Source organism: Gymnoscopelus braueri (assembly GCF_963280865.1).
Source record: "Gymnoscopelus braueri genome assembly, chromosome: 14".
NCBI lineage: Eukaryota > Metazoa > Chordata > Actinopteri > Myctophiformes > Myctophidae > Gymnoscopelus > Gymnoscopelus braueri.
Genome location: NC_137619.1, coordinates 53,089,525 through 53,103,998, shown reverse-complemented (window position 1 = coordinate 53,103,998; position 14,474 = coordinate 53,089,525).

Below are 14,474 nucleotides of genomic sequence, written 5' to 3'. Positions count from 1 at the left end.
CAGAGGTTAACTATGAATGTACTGTGTTTGTCATATTATATTCTCATGTCTTCACCACCCACACCCAGGAGTTTAAAACGTTTAATCCACAAACAGTTTGTCCTGGTATTTCAAAGCAATTCAGGAGACTTTCCATGTTCATTAGATCTCTCTCTCTCTCTCTCTCTCTCTCTCTCTCTCTCTCTCTCTCTCTCTCTCTCTCTCTCTCTCTCTCTCTCTATATATATATATATATATATATATATATATATTATTATATATATATATTTATTTATTTTAAATATATATATCAGTGATGTAATCTGGTGTGTTTTAAGGGTGAACATGCAGGCTAAGTGATGTCCACATTAATAGGGCTTCTCTCCAAAAAGCATTATTTAATATCAGATTATTATTTGTGATTACAGTTGATATCAGATGCTTTACGTGATGCCTTTACTCAAATGGTATTCTAATGGAAGACTTACCTTCATTTTTCTAATAAACTATGTCTACTTTTACTCAAGTGTGTCTTTCAACAATTTCTTTCCTCAATTGATTTTTATGTTATTATACATGAATGAAATGAAATGTCGGTTATTTGGAAATGGTTCTAGGTATAGATGTTTCTGACTCCATGTGAAATATCACTCAACTACAAGTAAATGTTGCTCAGTGAAACCTTTACTTGAGTTAAAGTACTAGATAAAGTATTTGCTTTTGTTTTTCATACCAATGGAATGGATTATTTGGATTTGCAGGCATGTGAAGGGTTAAGTGGGGGCTGTTAACCAATGGTTTTCCAGTTTCTGTCTATTGTTGGTCTGTCCCACCCCCCACTCTGATTGGGCAATTACATTGACCCTCTGTGAGTATTTAACAGGCCTCTGTTTTGTTTTGTGTCACTTTAATCTGCACAGTTGTTGAGAGCTGAAACTTGTCTCTTCTGGACTTGGTGAAGTAATAGGTAGGCCTATGCAGTTTATGCTTTCAGAATTTGTGTGTGCCTTGATTTGACTAGCAGTTATTTGAAAGTTGATGCAGTGACTTGAATGGGTTTCCATCTACTGATGTATAACTAACTGGTATAACTAGGCCTACTAAGTCTAATTTTGCAAATGCTAGTGGCATGTTGGAAATTACACGCAACATAATCTCTGGGAAACTTGACAGTACAGCTTTCAGTCAAGTTACAAGTGTTGTCCATAGCTTTACTGTATGCAACTCAGTTGTAACTTAGATTTAAGTTTCAACAAAATGTTCGTGAATACTACGACTATTGACTACTAGCACCACTGCTACTCATAATGCTAACACTGTTGTTTCTTCTACTAGATCTCCTGCTGTAAAGTTGCAACACTGGTGACTCACAACCATGTCAGCCGCAGAGAATAATCCAGAGGAGGGAGTGATGCTAGCAGACAGAATGGCTTCCTGTTTGACAGGAAGAGGAGCTCACCTGTCCTGTGTGCTGTGACATCTTTAAACATCCTGTTATCCTGGCGTGTAGCCACAGCTTCTGCAAAGCCTGTCTGCAGTAATGGTGGACAGGAAAAAAGAACAAGGAATGCCCTGTTTGCAGAACAAACTCCCACCATGATGAACCTCCTATCAACTTGGCGTTGAAGAACCTGTGTGAGAACTTCTTAGAGGAGAGATGTCACAGATCGCTCAGAGCTAATTCCAAAGTGAATACTTTGTGTGATTACTTTGGTTCACTTCAAATACTACCTGAAGTTAATACTTTGTGTGAGTACTTTAATGGACTAAAAATACAAAGAAAACAATGAGTGAGTAATTTAAAATACTGAAACCATCACGTCAGAATGAAATGTTTGGAACAGGGGAGTCTGGTGCAACGCTTAGGTCCTGGACCTGGTGAGACAAAGGAGGAGTGAATGGCAACAAAGGCAGTAATTGAACGTAAGCATGAACACGTATAATTTTGTAGGCACAAGGTTAACGAACATTTGTAGAAATGTAATCTGCTCACTAACCTATTTGGCTAAAATTGTTTACAATGAGCCCAAGCAGTTTCTTCAAGAAGTGCACGTTTCTAGTATACTTTGCAGCGCTTGCATACATTTGCTGTGTGTTTGTTTTATATGCAAATGTCTCGTGGGAAAGCAACATTTTTGAAAAACTTGTATTGCCCTTAATTAATCCATGTTAACCGTCTCAAAGCTTCACAGCCCCACATCTTGTCTGTCTTATAATCAGCTTCCATAAATAATTAGCTGCCATCGGAGGGACGTGGCCATGACCTTTCTGTAATGAGCACATAAAAAGGACCAGTAGCTTTGAAACCTTTATTTGAAAAAGAAGAAAAATATAAACATAGTTGTTGTTTTTTACAGGTATAGGAAAAAAAATAGTAAGAATCAATTAAAATCAACAGGGGAGCTGTCAATCTGGACTAGAATAGTCATAATAATGCATCAACTCAAATGTGTTATTTGGAAGGAAAAAAAAATCACACCCTGTGTGAAGTGGGCGGTGTCTTGCTAGCTAATCACAATACTGAATGGAGTCAACCAATCATGTACAAAAAATAAATAAATACATTTATTGAAACACTCTTTATGATGGAAGAAACCATAACTTAAAAAAAACAAATGTATGTTTTTTTTAAGTTATGGTTTCTTATATAGGGCTATGCACATGTGTCATGTGACACTGGCCAATCACAGTCCTGAATAGACTGTGATTGGCCAATCACGGTGCAGGGTTAGGCGGGGTACATTTTTGGCCAATCACAGCGCAGGATTTGTTGTACAAATATCCAAACCTCACTTATAGGGGCGGTTTCACCGCCCAAAAAGACTCATCAATAAACAGCTTCTCTCTTAAGATGTGTATTTTGACCAAGGGATTCGCAGCAACTAAAGGTTGTTTTCCTTTTTCCTCTCTCTCTCTCTCTCTCTCTCTCCTCTCTCTCTCTCTCTCTCTCTCTCTCTCTCTATATATATATATATATATTTTTTAAATATTATATATATATATATATATATATATATATATATATATATATATATATATATATATATATATATATATATATATATATATACCCAGCCAACATGTCCATCTGGGCCCCAGGTGGGTTTTAACTGGGCAGATGGGCATGGGTTACATCTGGTTTTGCACATGGGTTCCACCAAGCACCCACTTGTGGTAGCCCATATGGGCTTAAGTGGGTTTCTAACTGGGTCTTAGGTGGGGTCCAAATGGGCAATTTTATGTCGGAACCATGTGGGCGCCACCTGTGTTTGCCTATATGGGCTTGAACTGGGACCTGAATGGGCCTTAAGTGGGTTCCAGCTGGGCAAAAGTGGGTTTCTGACTGGGTCTTAGGTGGGGTCCAAATGGGCAATTTGATGTCGGAACCATGTGGGCGCCACCTGTGTTTGCTTCTGCTTCTGCTCTCGTACAGTGAGGACGCTTTTGCTGCTCGCTCTGCTCGCTCTGCCCTATGCTTACATTCCTCAGCTGATATCCATGTTTTATTTTTTATTTTTTTTCCCCTGAGAAACCACAAATGGATCCTGGATATTTATAAACCCATGGGACTCTATTTCTTCTATAGATAGAAGCTTTTGCCATATTTCAATATATTATTTTTCGATCTATTTGTCGACCTCCAGTGACTGGGTACGTGGCATATAGCCAAAGCTAATTAGCATCAGGATGTACCCGACTGTTTCAACAGAGGAATACCAAAAATTGCTTCAAAGGATTGCAGTGCTGGAAACGGACTTAAACTCTTTAAGAGTGAATGTGGAAGTGAATCAACATTATGGAATTCCACAGTCTCAGAGCAACGGACAAGACCATGACAAGGCTCTCTCATGGAACACTCTCGGGGCAAAGCCAAAGGCTTTGAAGGGGCGAATAACTGGCAGAACTCGGAGCCCTGTGATTACAGATCTGACCGGCTGGCCTGCGCTACCACCCGCGCGTCACCATCAACGATGCCCCCGGACACAGGGTACCGCGTCTTCCACCCCCCTTCAACAGCGGAAAACTGCCAACGGGAGATCTACAAACAAATCTCCCAAAACATCGCGTCAACAGTGGAAAACTGCCAAGGGGAGATCTACAAACAAATCTCCCAAAACATCGAGTGCTGAGTGTCCGGTGCGGCTGGGAAATAGATTCAGCCCATTGCTTCAGGACCCCAGATGCCCGTCTGATGACAGACCAAACAAATCCTCTTCACCCAGCAGGGTAAGAACCAAGAGTAACTCAGAAGGAAAAAGGTTATATGATGAGCCTGAATTTCTGATCATAGGGGATGCCGCTATTAAAGATGTTAAAAGCATGATAAGAAGAAAGACAAAAGTGTTATGCTTCCCCAAAGACAAAGTCTCTGACATGAATGACAGAATTCTGAATCTTGTCGCTGAACACCCAACGGTGAAAACCCTGATTTTGCACGTTGGCACATGTGATACAGAGGACAAACAGTCAGAAATCCTAAAACAGAATTTCACTGCCTTATTCAGCAAAATCAGCTCACTTGATGTGAAGGTGTGCATCAGCGGCCCAGTACCACCTACAAGAGGCGGCGATGAACGTTTCAGTAGACTGTCTGCACTGAGCAAATGGCTTTCAACTACGTGCACCAACAAATCTGTACATTTTATTGACAATTTCAATTTTTTTTGGGACAGAAGACACCTATTTTCCTCGGATGGGCTTAAATTGAACAAGCTGGGAGCAAAATTGTTTATGTTAAACATTTTCTACAATGTTCCTATGTCTTCACCAAGCTCTGTCAAGGCCAGAGCACAAGATTCCATAACAACTGATAGTGCTCTGTTATCTGCTACCGCTGCTGAAAAACATGAATGGCTTTGTGTAGACGCTACCACACCACCCCCCACTGCTGCTGAGGGGGAGGGGGGCGCCACACCTCCCCCTACCAAGGATGGTGGAACATCCATAACAAATGAACTCTCTGATAACTCGGAAACAAAAACAAAGGCTGATGACAGCCTGGAGGAGATTGTCGACTCTGCAGCCACGGTCACGCTAGAAGAGGGAGGAGACACAGAGGAGTCTCTCAATGAGGAAGATCAACCAACTCTATCACCTTCCTCCTCCTCATCATCATCTTTTTCCCTGTCCCCAATACCTCTTCTGGAGTTCACCAGTAGCATGAACGACTTGATTAAAGAGGGGACTAGAATCACCCCCCAAATCAAACGCCAGGCCCCACAACCATCAACCGTGCCCTGCCCCCCACCCATCCCCCCTCGACGGTTGACGCTGTTGGCACTAGCGATACAGAGGCGCAAGATCAGGAACGAAGAACGTCAAGAACAGTGCAAGAACAAGAACGTCCTGTCTGCTTCCCTACGTCTAGAGAATACATTTGACTGCTGAGATAGGCAGGGTCCATTATGCATAGCCAAAATCATGTCTGGGCCCAAGGCTATTTCAGTTAGCCTTGTAGAAAACAAGGTTTACAATATTTCCACTGTTATCTCAAATAGAGCCTCCGGGACAAGGAGTGACTTTAAACACTCTGCAAATATAGCAAATTTAACACGCATTCCCTGTAGAGGCAACAGCCAGATAGTTGAATGCCTGAAGCTAAACCTGGCCCTATTTAACATCAGGTCACTTAATGACAAGTCTTCCTCTGTAAATGATATCATCTGTAAAGAGAAACTAGATATTATTTTTTTAACAGAGACTTGGCTTGGATCTGATGGAGCGGTGCCCCTAGCTGCAGCATGCCCACCAAAGTACAGTTTCATTCACTCAGGACGTGAGGGAAAAAGAGGAGGTGGTCTGGCGAATATCTTTTCTGACACTTTAAAATTCAAACCTCTGCCAAACCTCGGCAGTTTTAAATCATTTGAATACCAGGCCACCATATTGGAGAGTCAATCCTCTGTGCTTATGATTAGTATGTATCGACCTCCAAAGTGCAGCAAAGCCTTATTTCTAACAGAAATATCAGAACTTTTATCTATCTGTTCCACTAATTATGACAGAACTCTGATTACTGGAGATGCTAATCTACATGTTGACATTGTTTCGGATGTTGTGGCTATGGGTTTCCTACAGTTACTGCACAACTTTGACTTTATTCAACATGTTGTTGGGCCAACACATAAACATGGCCATACCCTGGACTTGGTGATCACTAAAGGTTTGAATATCACTGTTGACAGTATTATTGATAAGCCCGAACTAACAGACCACTATTTATTGTGTTTTAATATGACTGTCTCTGATCTAGGGAAAAACAATACAGAATATACTATAAAAAAACGTTTTTTTATCTCATCTGCAGCAAACGAGTTTCCTCGTCATCTGGCGTGTGTGCAGGTGCCCCCCCTACTTGATGCTCCCTCAGTGAATGATATGGTTCAACATCTTAATCTCAAATTAGAGTCAGCTCTCGACATAGTGGCTCCTATGAAAACTAAAAAGAAACTTAACTCTAGAGTAACACCTTGGATTGACGAGCACATGCGCTCACTCAAGAAAGAATGTCGTAAAGCTGAGCGAATTTGGAGAAAAAACAAACTCACTGTCCACCTAGAGATCTTTAAGAAGTCAACAGTGGCCTATAACAAAGCACTGCGCTTGGCAAGGCAGGCATATTTCTCACGCATTATCAATGACAACAAGCAAAATGCCAGAGTCTTATTCTCTACCATTGAACATCTCTTAAACCCCCCCCAGGCTTACAAGGAGTCGCTCCCTGCTTCTAAAGCTAAGTGTGATGAGTTCGCATCCTTTTTTGAAAACAAAATTTTTAGCATTCGAGCTGGTATTATGAATGCTGCTGCTAGCACTGCAAATGCGGCAAATGGTGCATGGTGCAAAAATGTAGATCCCTCCAGAGGAAGCCTAATATCATTCTGCGCAATTAATGAAGAGGAACTCCGTAAAACTATATCACAGATGACATCATCATCTTGCTCACTGGATGTAATACCCACCCCGTTTCTCAAAGAGGTTTTAGACAGTGTTATTGGAGATATCCTAAGAATTGTAAACAGCTCTCTACTTTCAGGCGTCTTTCCAGACTCACTGAAAACGGCTGTAGTCAGGCCGCTACTCAAGAAACACAACCTTGATCCATTGGTGCTGGGTAATTATAGACCAATCTCAAATCTGCCATTTTTGGGCAAGGTCTTAGAAAAAACTATCTTTCATCAACTGGATGTGTTCCTACAGAACAATAAGGTTCATAACAAATTCCAATCTGGCTTCAGGAAAGGTCATAGTACAGAAACAGCACTTGTAAAAGTAATTAATGATCTTAGGGTGTCCGCTGACGACAAAAATGTATCTGTTCTCCTACTCCTTGACTTAACCGCTGCTTTTGATACGATTGATCACACAATTCTACTACAACGTTTGGAGTACTGGATTGGTTTGTCAGGCACAGCCCTGTCTTGGTTTCACTCTTACCTAACAGGCAGAAGCTATTTTGTCAGTCTAGCTAACTTTGACTCAGACAAACACAACATCTGTTCTGGTATTCCACAGGGCTCAATTCTGGGTCCCTTATTGTTTTCCCTGTATATACTACCGCTGGGAGAACTCATCGCCGATCACGGAGTGAACTTCCATTTCTATGCTGATGATACCCAGCTGTATCTTTCAGTAGCTCCAGACGACCCCTGCGCTCTAGACCCATTGTTGACCTGTCTGTCCAGTATAAAATGCTGGATGAGTGAGAACTTTCTTAAGCTAAATGAGGATAAAACAGAAGTTCTCATAATTGGCTCCAGTGAGCAGAGAGAATCAATAACAAGTAGACTTGGTAACCTGGCTGTAGAAAGTAACACCACAGTAAAGAACCTGGGGGTGATTATCGATTCTGAATTGAATTTCAATACACACATTAATCATGTCACCAAGATTGCTTTCTTTCATCTTAGAAATATTGCACGAATTAGAGATTATCTGTCGTTAGACGATGCAAAAACGCTGATCCACGCTTTTGTTTTCTCTCGGCTTGATTACTGCAACGCACTCTACTCTGGCCTGCCAAAGAAAACAACTGACAGATTACAACTTGCGGCAGCCAGAATTTTAACTAAAACCAGGATGAGAGAACATATCACTCCAGTTCTAGCTTCACTACACTGGCTCCCGGTTGTTTTTAGGATTGATTTTAAAATTCTTTTAATAGTTTATAAAGCTCTAAATGGTCTGGCACCTTCCTACCTCTCCGACTGCCTAGAGAGATATGTTCCAAACCGGGCCCTCAGGTCTTCAAGTGCTGACCTGCTCGAGGTGCCTACAATGACATATAAAAAATACGGTGAAGCAGCATTCTGCTTTTACGGACCGACAGTGTGGAATAAACTCCCACTACACTTAAGACAGGCAGCCTCTGTCGATAGCTTTAAAGCACAGCTCAAGACCTATTACTTCACTCTTGCTTTTAGCTGATTCTTTGGTTGATTTTTAATTCCTCACTGTATTCCCTATTTTAATGTTGTTTTATGCCTTTGCTTTTGTTTTGTGTGAGTGGAAGAGAAAGTCACGGTAGTTAAAAGACAAGAGTCTGATAACTCCATCCGGAGGATTTAGTGAATTATCCTCTGGGGCACGTCGACACGTGGTGGACCCTCCAGGGCAGATCCTTTTGTCTATGTTTATTCTATATATCTTGTATAACCCCGATATCATTCTCAGGGGTGTACGGTGTGTGGTTTGGATGTGATAAGTTAGCAGATCCCCTGGGCTAGTCCACACGTGGTAAACATGGTGAAAATATATTACTAAGGTGTAATATTACTAAGTGAAAATATATTACTAAGGTGTAATATTGACAATTGTGTGAAGATATATTACTAAGGTACACAAGGTACACATGTAATATTGGCAATTGTGTGTGTTGTAGTTGTGTTGTGGCGAGGGCCACTGCATTTTACTGCATTTTACTGCTTTTATTTTATTTTATTTTATTTTTAGTCTGATAACTCCATCCGGAGGATTTAGTGAATTATCCTCTGGGGCATGTCGACACGTTGTGGACCCTCCAGGGCAGATCCTTTTGTCTATGTTTATTCTATATATCTTGTATAACCCCGATATCATTCTCAGGGGTGTACGGTGTGTGGTTTGGATGTGATAAGTTAGCAGATCCCCTGGGCTAGTCCACACGTGGTAAACATGGTGAAAATATATTACTAAGGTGTAATATTACTAAGTGATAATATATTACTAAGGTGTAATATTGACAATTGTGTGAAGATATATTACTAAGGTACACAAGGTACACATGTAACATTGGCAATTGTGTGAAGTGTGGATATTTCTTTAGCTGTGTTGTAGAGGACAGTGGCCACTACATTTAAGTTATATCCATTTGTGTTGTAGTTGTGTAGTGGCGAGGGCCACTGCATTTTACTGCATTTTACTGCTTTTATTTTATTTTATTTTATTTTTGTTTGCTTTATTGTTAAATTGGTTCTAACTGTAATTGTATCCTTGCTCTGTAAAGCACTTTGAGCTGCATTTCATGTCATGAAAGGTGCTATACAAATAAAGTTTATTATTATTATATGGGCTTGAACTGGGACCTGAATGGGCCTTAAGTGGGTTCCAGCTGGGCAAAAGTGGGTTTCTAACTGGGTCTTAGGTGGGGTCCAAATGGGCAATTTTATGTCGGAACCATGTGGGCGCCACCTGTGTTTGCCTATATGGGCTTGAACTGGGACCTGAATGGGCCTTAAGTGGGTTCCAGCTGGGCAAAAGTGGGTTTCTGACTGGGTCTTAGGTGGGGTCCAAATGGGCAATTTGATTTCGGAACCATGTGGGCGCCACCTGTGTTTGCCTATATGGGCTTGAACTGGGACCTGAATGGGCCTTAAGTGGGTTCCAGCTGGGCAAAAGTGGGTTTCTGACTGGGTCTTAGGTGGGGTCCAAATGGGCAATTTGATGTCGGACCCATGTGGGCCTCACCTGTGTTAGCCCATATGGGCTTAAGTGGGTCCTGACTGGGTCTTAGGTGGGGTCCAAATGGCCAATTGTATGTCACACCCATCTAGGCCTCACCTGTGTTTGCCCATATGGGCTTGAAGTGGGATCTGAATGGGCCTTAGGTGGAGTCCAACTGGGCACGTTTGAGACCCATGTAGATCCCACTTCTAGCAGCCCAAGTGGGTAACATCCGGGCCCTTTGCCAACATGGGTTTCAAGTTGGTCCTGAAGGGATTTAAATAGGACAATTAAACAGTATATTGACAAGAACCATGTTTAACTACTGCTAAGTTTTACCAGGGTGAAAAAACAATAGACCGCCGAAGTCTGACGTCATTTACACATCCTTTGTTTGTCTACCTGGTTCGCAGTTTTCCACCCCCGTTCTGAATCCCATAGACGTATTTAATATCGCGTCAAATAAGAACTGTGTTCCAAAAATAAACAAATGACCCCGGCGTGTTGACTCTTATGGATATGAAGCATCAACTGACGGTGAGAAAACGATAATGTTACTTCCGCCGAATTAGTTACATTTTCGCCAGAAACAGACTGTATCAAATATAAGTGACTGACTATCATAAACGATACAGAACCCCCTCCCTGACAATAACGCCGACACGCGGTGTTTATTTTTGGACCACAATTCTTATATGAGACGATTCTAAGATGACCCAATGTTATTCTCCATAGAGAAATTACTTCCGCAAACCTGGGGATGAACGAGTCACGTCAGGACTTCGGTGCTCTATATCAGACAATATATCTTTTGACAATGTTTATTTATTTTAACTTTCGGCCTCCTGGTTTTTAATAAACCAAATACAAATATTAAAAAAACAAATACAAAATGCTTTGGTAATTGTAAAATATAAAATGTATAAATGAAAATAAAGTGCAAAAGCTTTCAAAAATTGTGAAAAAAAATTAAAAAAAATTATAAATAAATAAATAAATGAAAATAAAGTGTAGACAGTATTATTGGGCCAATATATCTTCAACTCTCGTAAACAATCCCTTTAACTCTCGTAAATTATCATTAAGATAGAACTCTTGTAAACAATCATTTGTAATGATGTAAAAATGACAAATAACAGTGCAAACTCTAAAGTAACAACTTAAATGTTCTGGACACAAACTAATGAGGAACCCATATCTCTTAACTCAACTTCAACAAAAGGAGGGTTCTTCTCATGAGGTAGTTAATTATTCCAGCAGAGGGCCATTTCAGCCAACAAATCCTGAATGATAAACACACCACAAACTCTGTGTGTGTGTGTGTGTGTGTGTGTGTGTGTGTGTGTGTGTGTGTGTGTGTGTGGCCTATTGGGCCTGTTCCTGATTTTCCTGGGTGTTCACTGTGTTTTCGAGGGATCTCCTAGCTCGTAGGGTCCGGTTTCCACCACGGTCTCGAGCTCCGGTGAACCATTTGGACACGGCCATCTCTGCATCCTTCTGGTTTATATGCTGCGTGACGGCGTTCTTCTTTATTGCCCCTAAAATTAAATGACAAGAAGCCAACTTAGTAATGCTGGCTTGATTTTTACATTATGAAACCTTATAAGACAGACTTTTAAAAAGTTTTATATCGCTGAGAAATGTGTATGCTTTTTAAAAACAACCGAGTCAAATCTGAGAACAGTTCAAGCTATTCACACGGCCAAGTGCTACAGGAAAAATGCAGGATTATGTATAGAACCTGACAGCTAAGGTGGCTAAGATGTTCTGATGCATTATTGAGGATTCTTTGCTGAACAGAAAAAGAAAACGGAACAATAATTTTAAATGTCTTGAGCTATGGTGGCAATTTAGTTTTCATGTAGAACAACAAAGTTCAGGTGGCACCATCATATGTTATGGCAATAACACAAAATCTAATTTACCATATAGAACCTCAAAAAGTGCCAGTCCTCGGAACTCCTTCTTGCCACTGCGTCCGAAAAGGTTATACTCGAGTGCCAGCGTATTGGTCAGGAGGAACCCCATCATCCTCCTGACACAACGGTCCAGGGAAGTCCCCCCAATGTCTGCAACCACGGCAACCTGAGTATGATAAAAGTCACAGGAAGGAAATTCTGTATTAAGTGAACAGCTAAGATGTCAATGCCCGTTGTGTGCATGCACTCAAAGGGCAGGTTAACAGACTACCAATGTGATTAGAAAATACAAGCCCATTTTGAAGTGAATAAGCGATTTAGAAAATACAAGTACATTTTGAAGTGAATAAGAGATTTGAACTTACAACTGCAGACTTAAAGTCTAATTGAAACCCAACCATCTCTCATAATAGTCAACCTATTCATAGACAGGTCATAGACTACAGTAGATGAAAATATTTGACCCAGACTGTAAACACACAGCTGTTCAATTGGGATCCATTCTATAAGAATATTGTAGGACAGCTCATAGAGTTTAAAGGTTTACTATGTTGTCATTTCATGCTCATGTTTCATACTGTTGTGGAACACCAAATATAAATCCATATGACCCAGTGGGAAGCACAGTTTATTCATAATAATAACAATCCACTAAATTATTGTTTCTTTTTTATCTAGCAGATAAGTTGACCCTGCCGTAGTTCTTAATACTTGAAGGTAGACGAAGAACATTATAGATACATTGATACAAATGTTTGAAAAAGCACTACGCAAATCAATTAATCATCATTATCATTAAGATAGCAATCAAGAAAGAAAGACAACAGCTAAGAAAACAGCCATGAAACAGCCTGTTTCTCATTGTTGTATTTTAATTTCCATCCGTGTTAAGAGCTAAGCAAACAAAGCAGTATGTGTTACTGTATTGTTCACAGTAGTTGAGTAGGACAAGTACACAATATCCAGAATTAAAGGAGGTGAAACATATGTGCTGTGATGACCTTTCTGTAATGAGCACACATAAAGGACCTGTAGCTGTGAACTTTTATTAATAAAATAAACATCAGTGTTTTCCAGGTATAACAGAGTAAATATTTGCCTTGACAAAACATTCTATGAAGACACAATAACTGTATTGTATCTAAACAAATAATTCAAACTGTGATCAAATGTACTATGATAATATTATGTTAGTCCAAACAACAACACACAGCGATGAGTTACACAAAGCAACTTTATTGCACCATTATCGTATGATTAGTCAATCATATAATAATGAATATGGCATTATAATTCCTGACAAATGTGGACAGACGCTGATGCTCATATTGTTCTAAAAAAAGGTTAAAATCAATAAAAATGCAACGCAATAATGTGATTGTCCATCAAGTTGTCTGTATGCATTGATACACTGAAAAAACACACTGAACAACACAATGATAATCAACAGAGAAGCTGAGTTTATTTAATTCAATCAAGTTTGTGTCACATTATGTGATTCCTCTACTTTATGCATAATATGACTTGTCTTTGACATTTTGGATTAGAATATATATGTGTGTCATTTGTCAAGGTGACTCACCCTGCCCTCCTAATATGTTAGGGGGCCGTGTAATTTAGATTACCTTTTTATGTATTTATTCTTTATTGTATTACATGTTTTTCATTTCCCCCAAAAAATATTAAAAATAAATGAAAAAGAGTAATTGAATATCAGTCACCCGAACCAAGGACGGGTGTTTCCGATGAATCTAACATGGTTAAAATGGAGTTTGAAGTTACAAATACTGAATCAAGCAACTTAAAAACTGTCCGGGTGCTCCCAAAAGCCTGATAAACAATACAATTACCCATTTTTTGGGGAAAGTGAAATATCCCTTTAATGTATGTTAGGGTTTGGCTCACATCATTGGATTCCAAGGTGGTAATGCGTTTTTGTGAAGAAGAAATGTATTTTATTGCACTAACAAACATTGTAATGCATTTCTATAAGATGAAATTAGATGCTGTGGTGTGTTAACATGCTATTTTCACAATATAACGAGCTTTGGTCTTTCACCATACGAGGTTCTATTGCTCTGAATAAATATGCAGCAATCATGTGCAAATTAACGTTCTATGAAACTTGATTGGTGTATCTCAATTACTCTGCTTGAATAACAAGCCATTGAAGAGAGAGACTCATCACACAGGGACATGCATAGTTGTTTGTTTTACATGTAAATGACAGCAGAGCAGAGTATTCAGAATGGACAGCAGTGACATTTATATATAATACAAAGATGGAATGTGGTTTATGTTTTACTTCAAAGTCAGAGGTTAACTATGAATGTACTGTGTTTGTCATATTATATTCTCATGTCTTCACCACCCACACCCAGGAGTTTAAAACGTTTAATCCACAAACAGTTTGTCCTGGTATTTCAAAGCAATTCAGGAGACTTTCCATGTTCATTAGATCTCTCTCTCTCTCTCTCTCTCTCTCTCTCTCTCTCTCTCTCTCTCTCTCTCTCTCTCTCTCTCTCTCTCTCTCTCTCTCTCTCTCTCTCTATATATATATATATATATATATATATATATATATATATATATATTTATTTATTTTAAATATATATATCAGTGATGTAATCTGGTGTGTTTTAAGGGTGAACATGC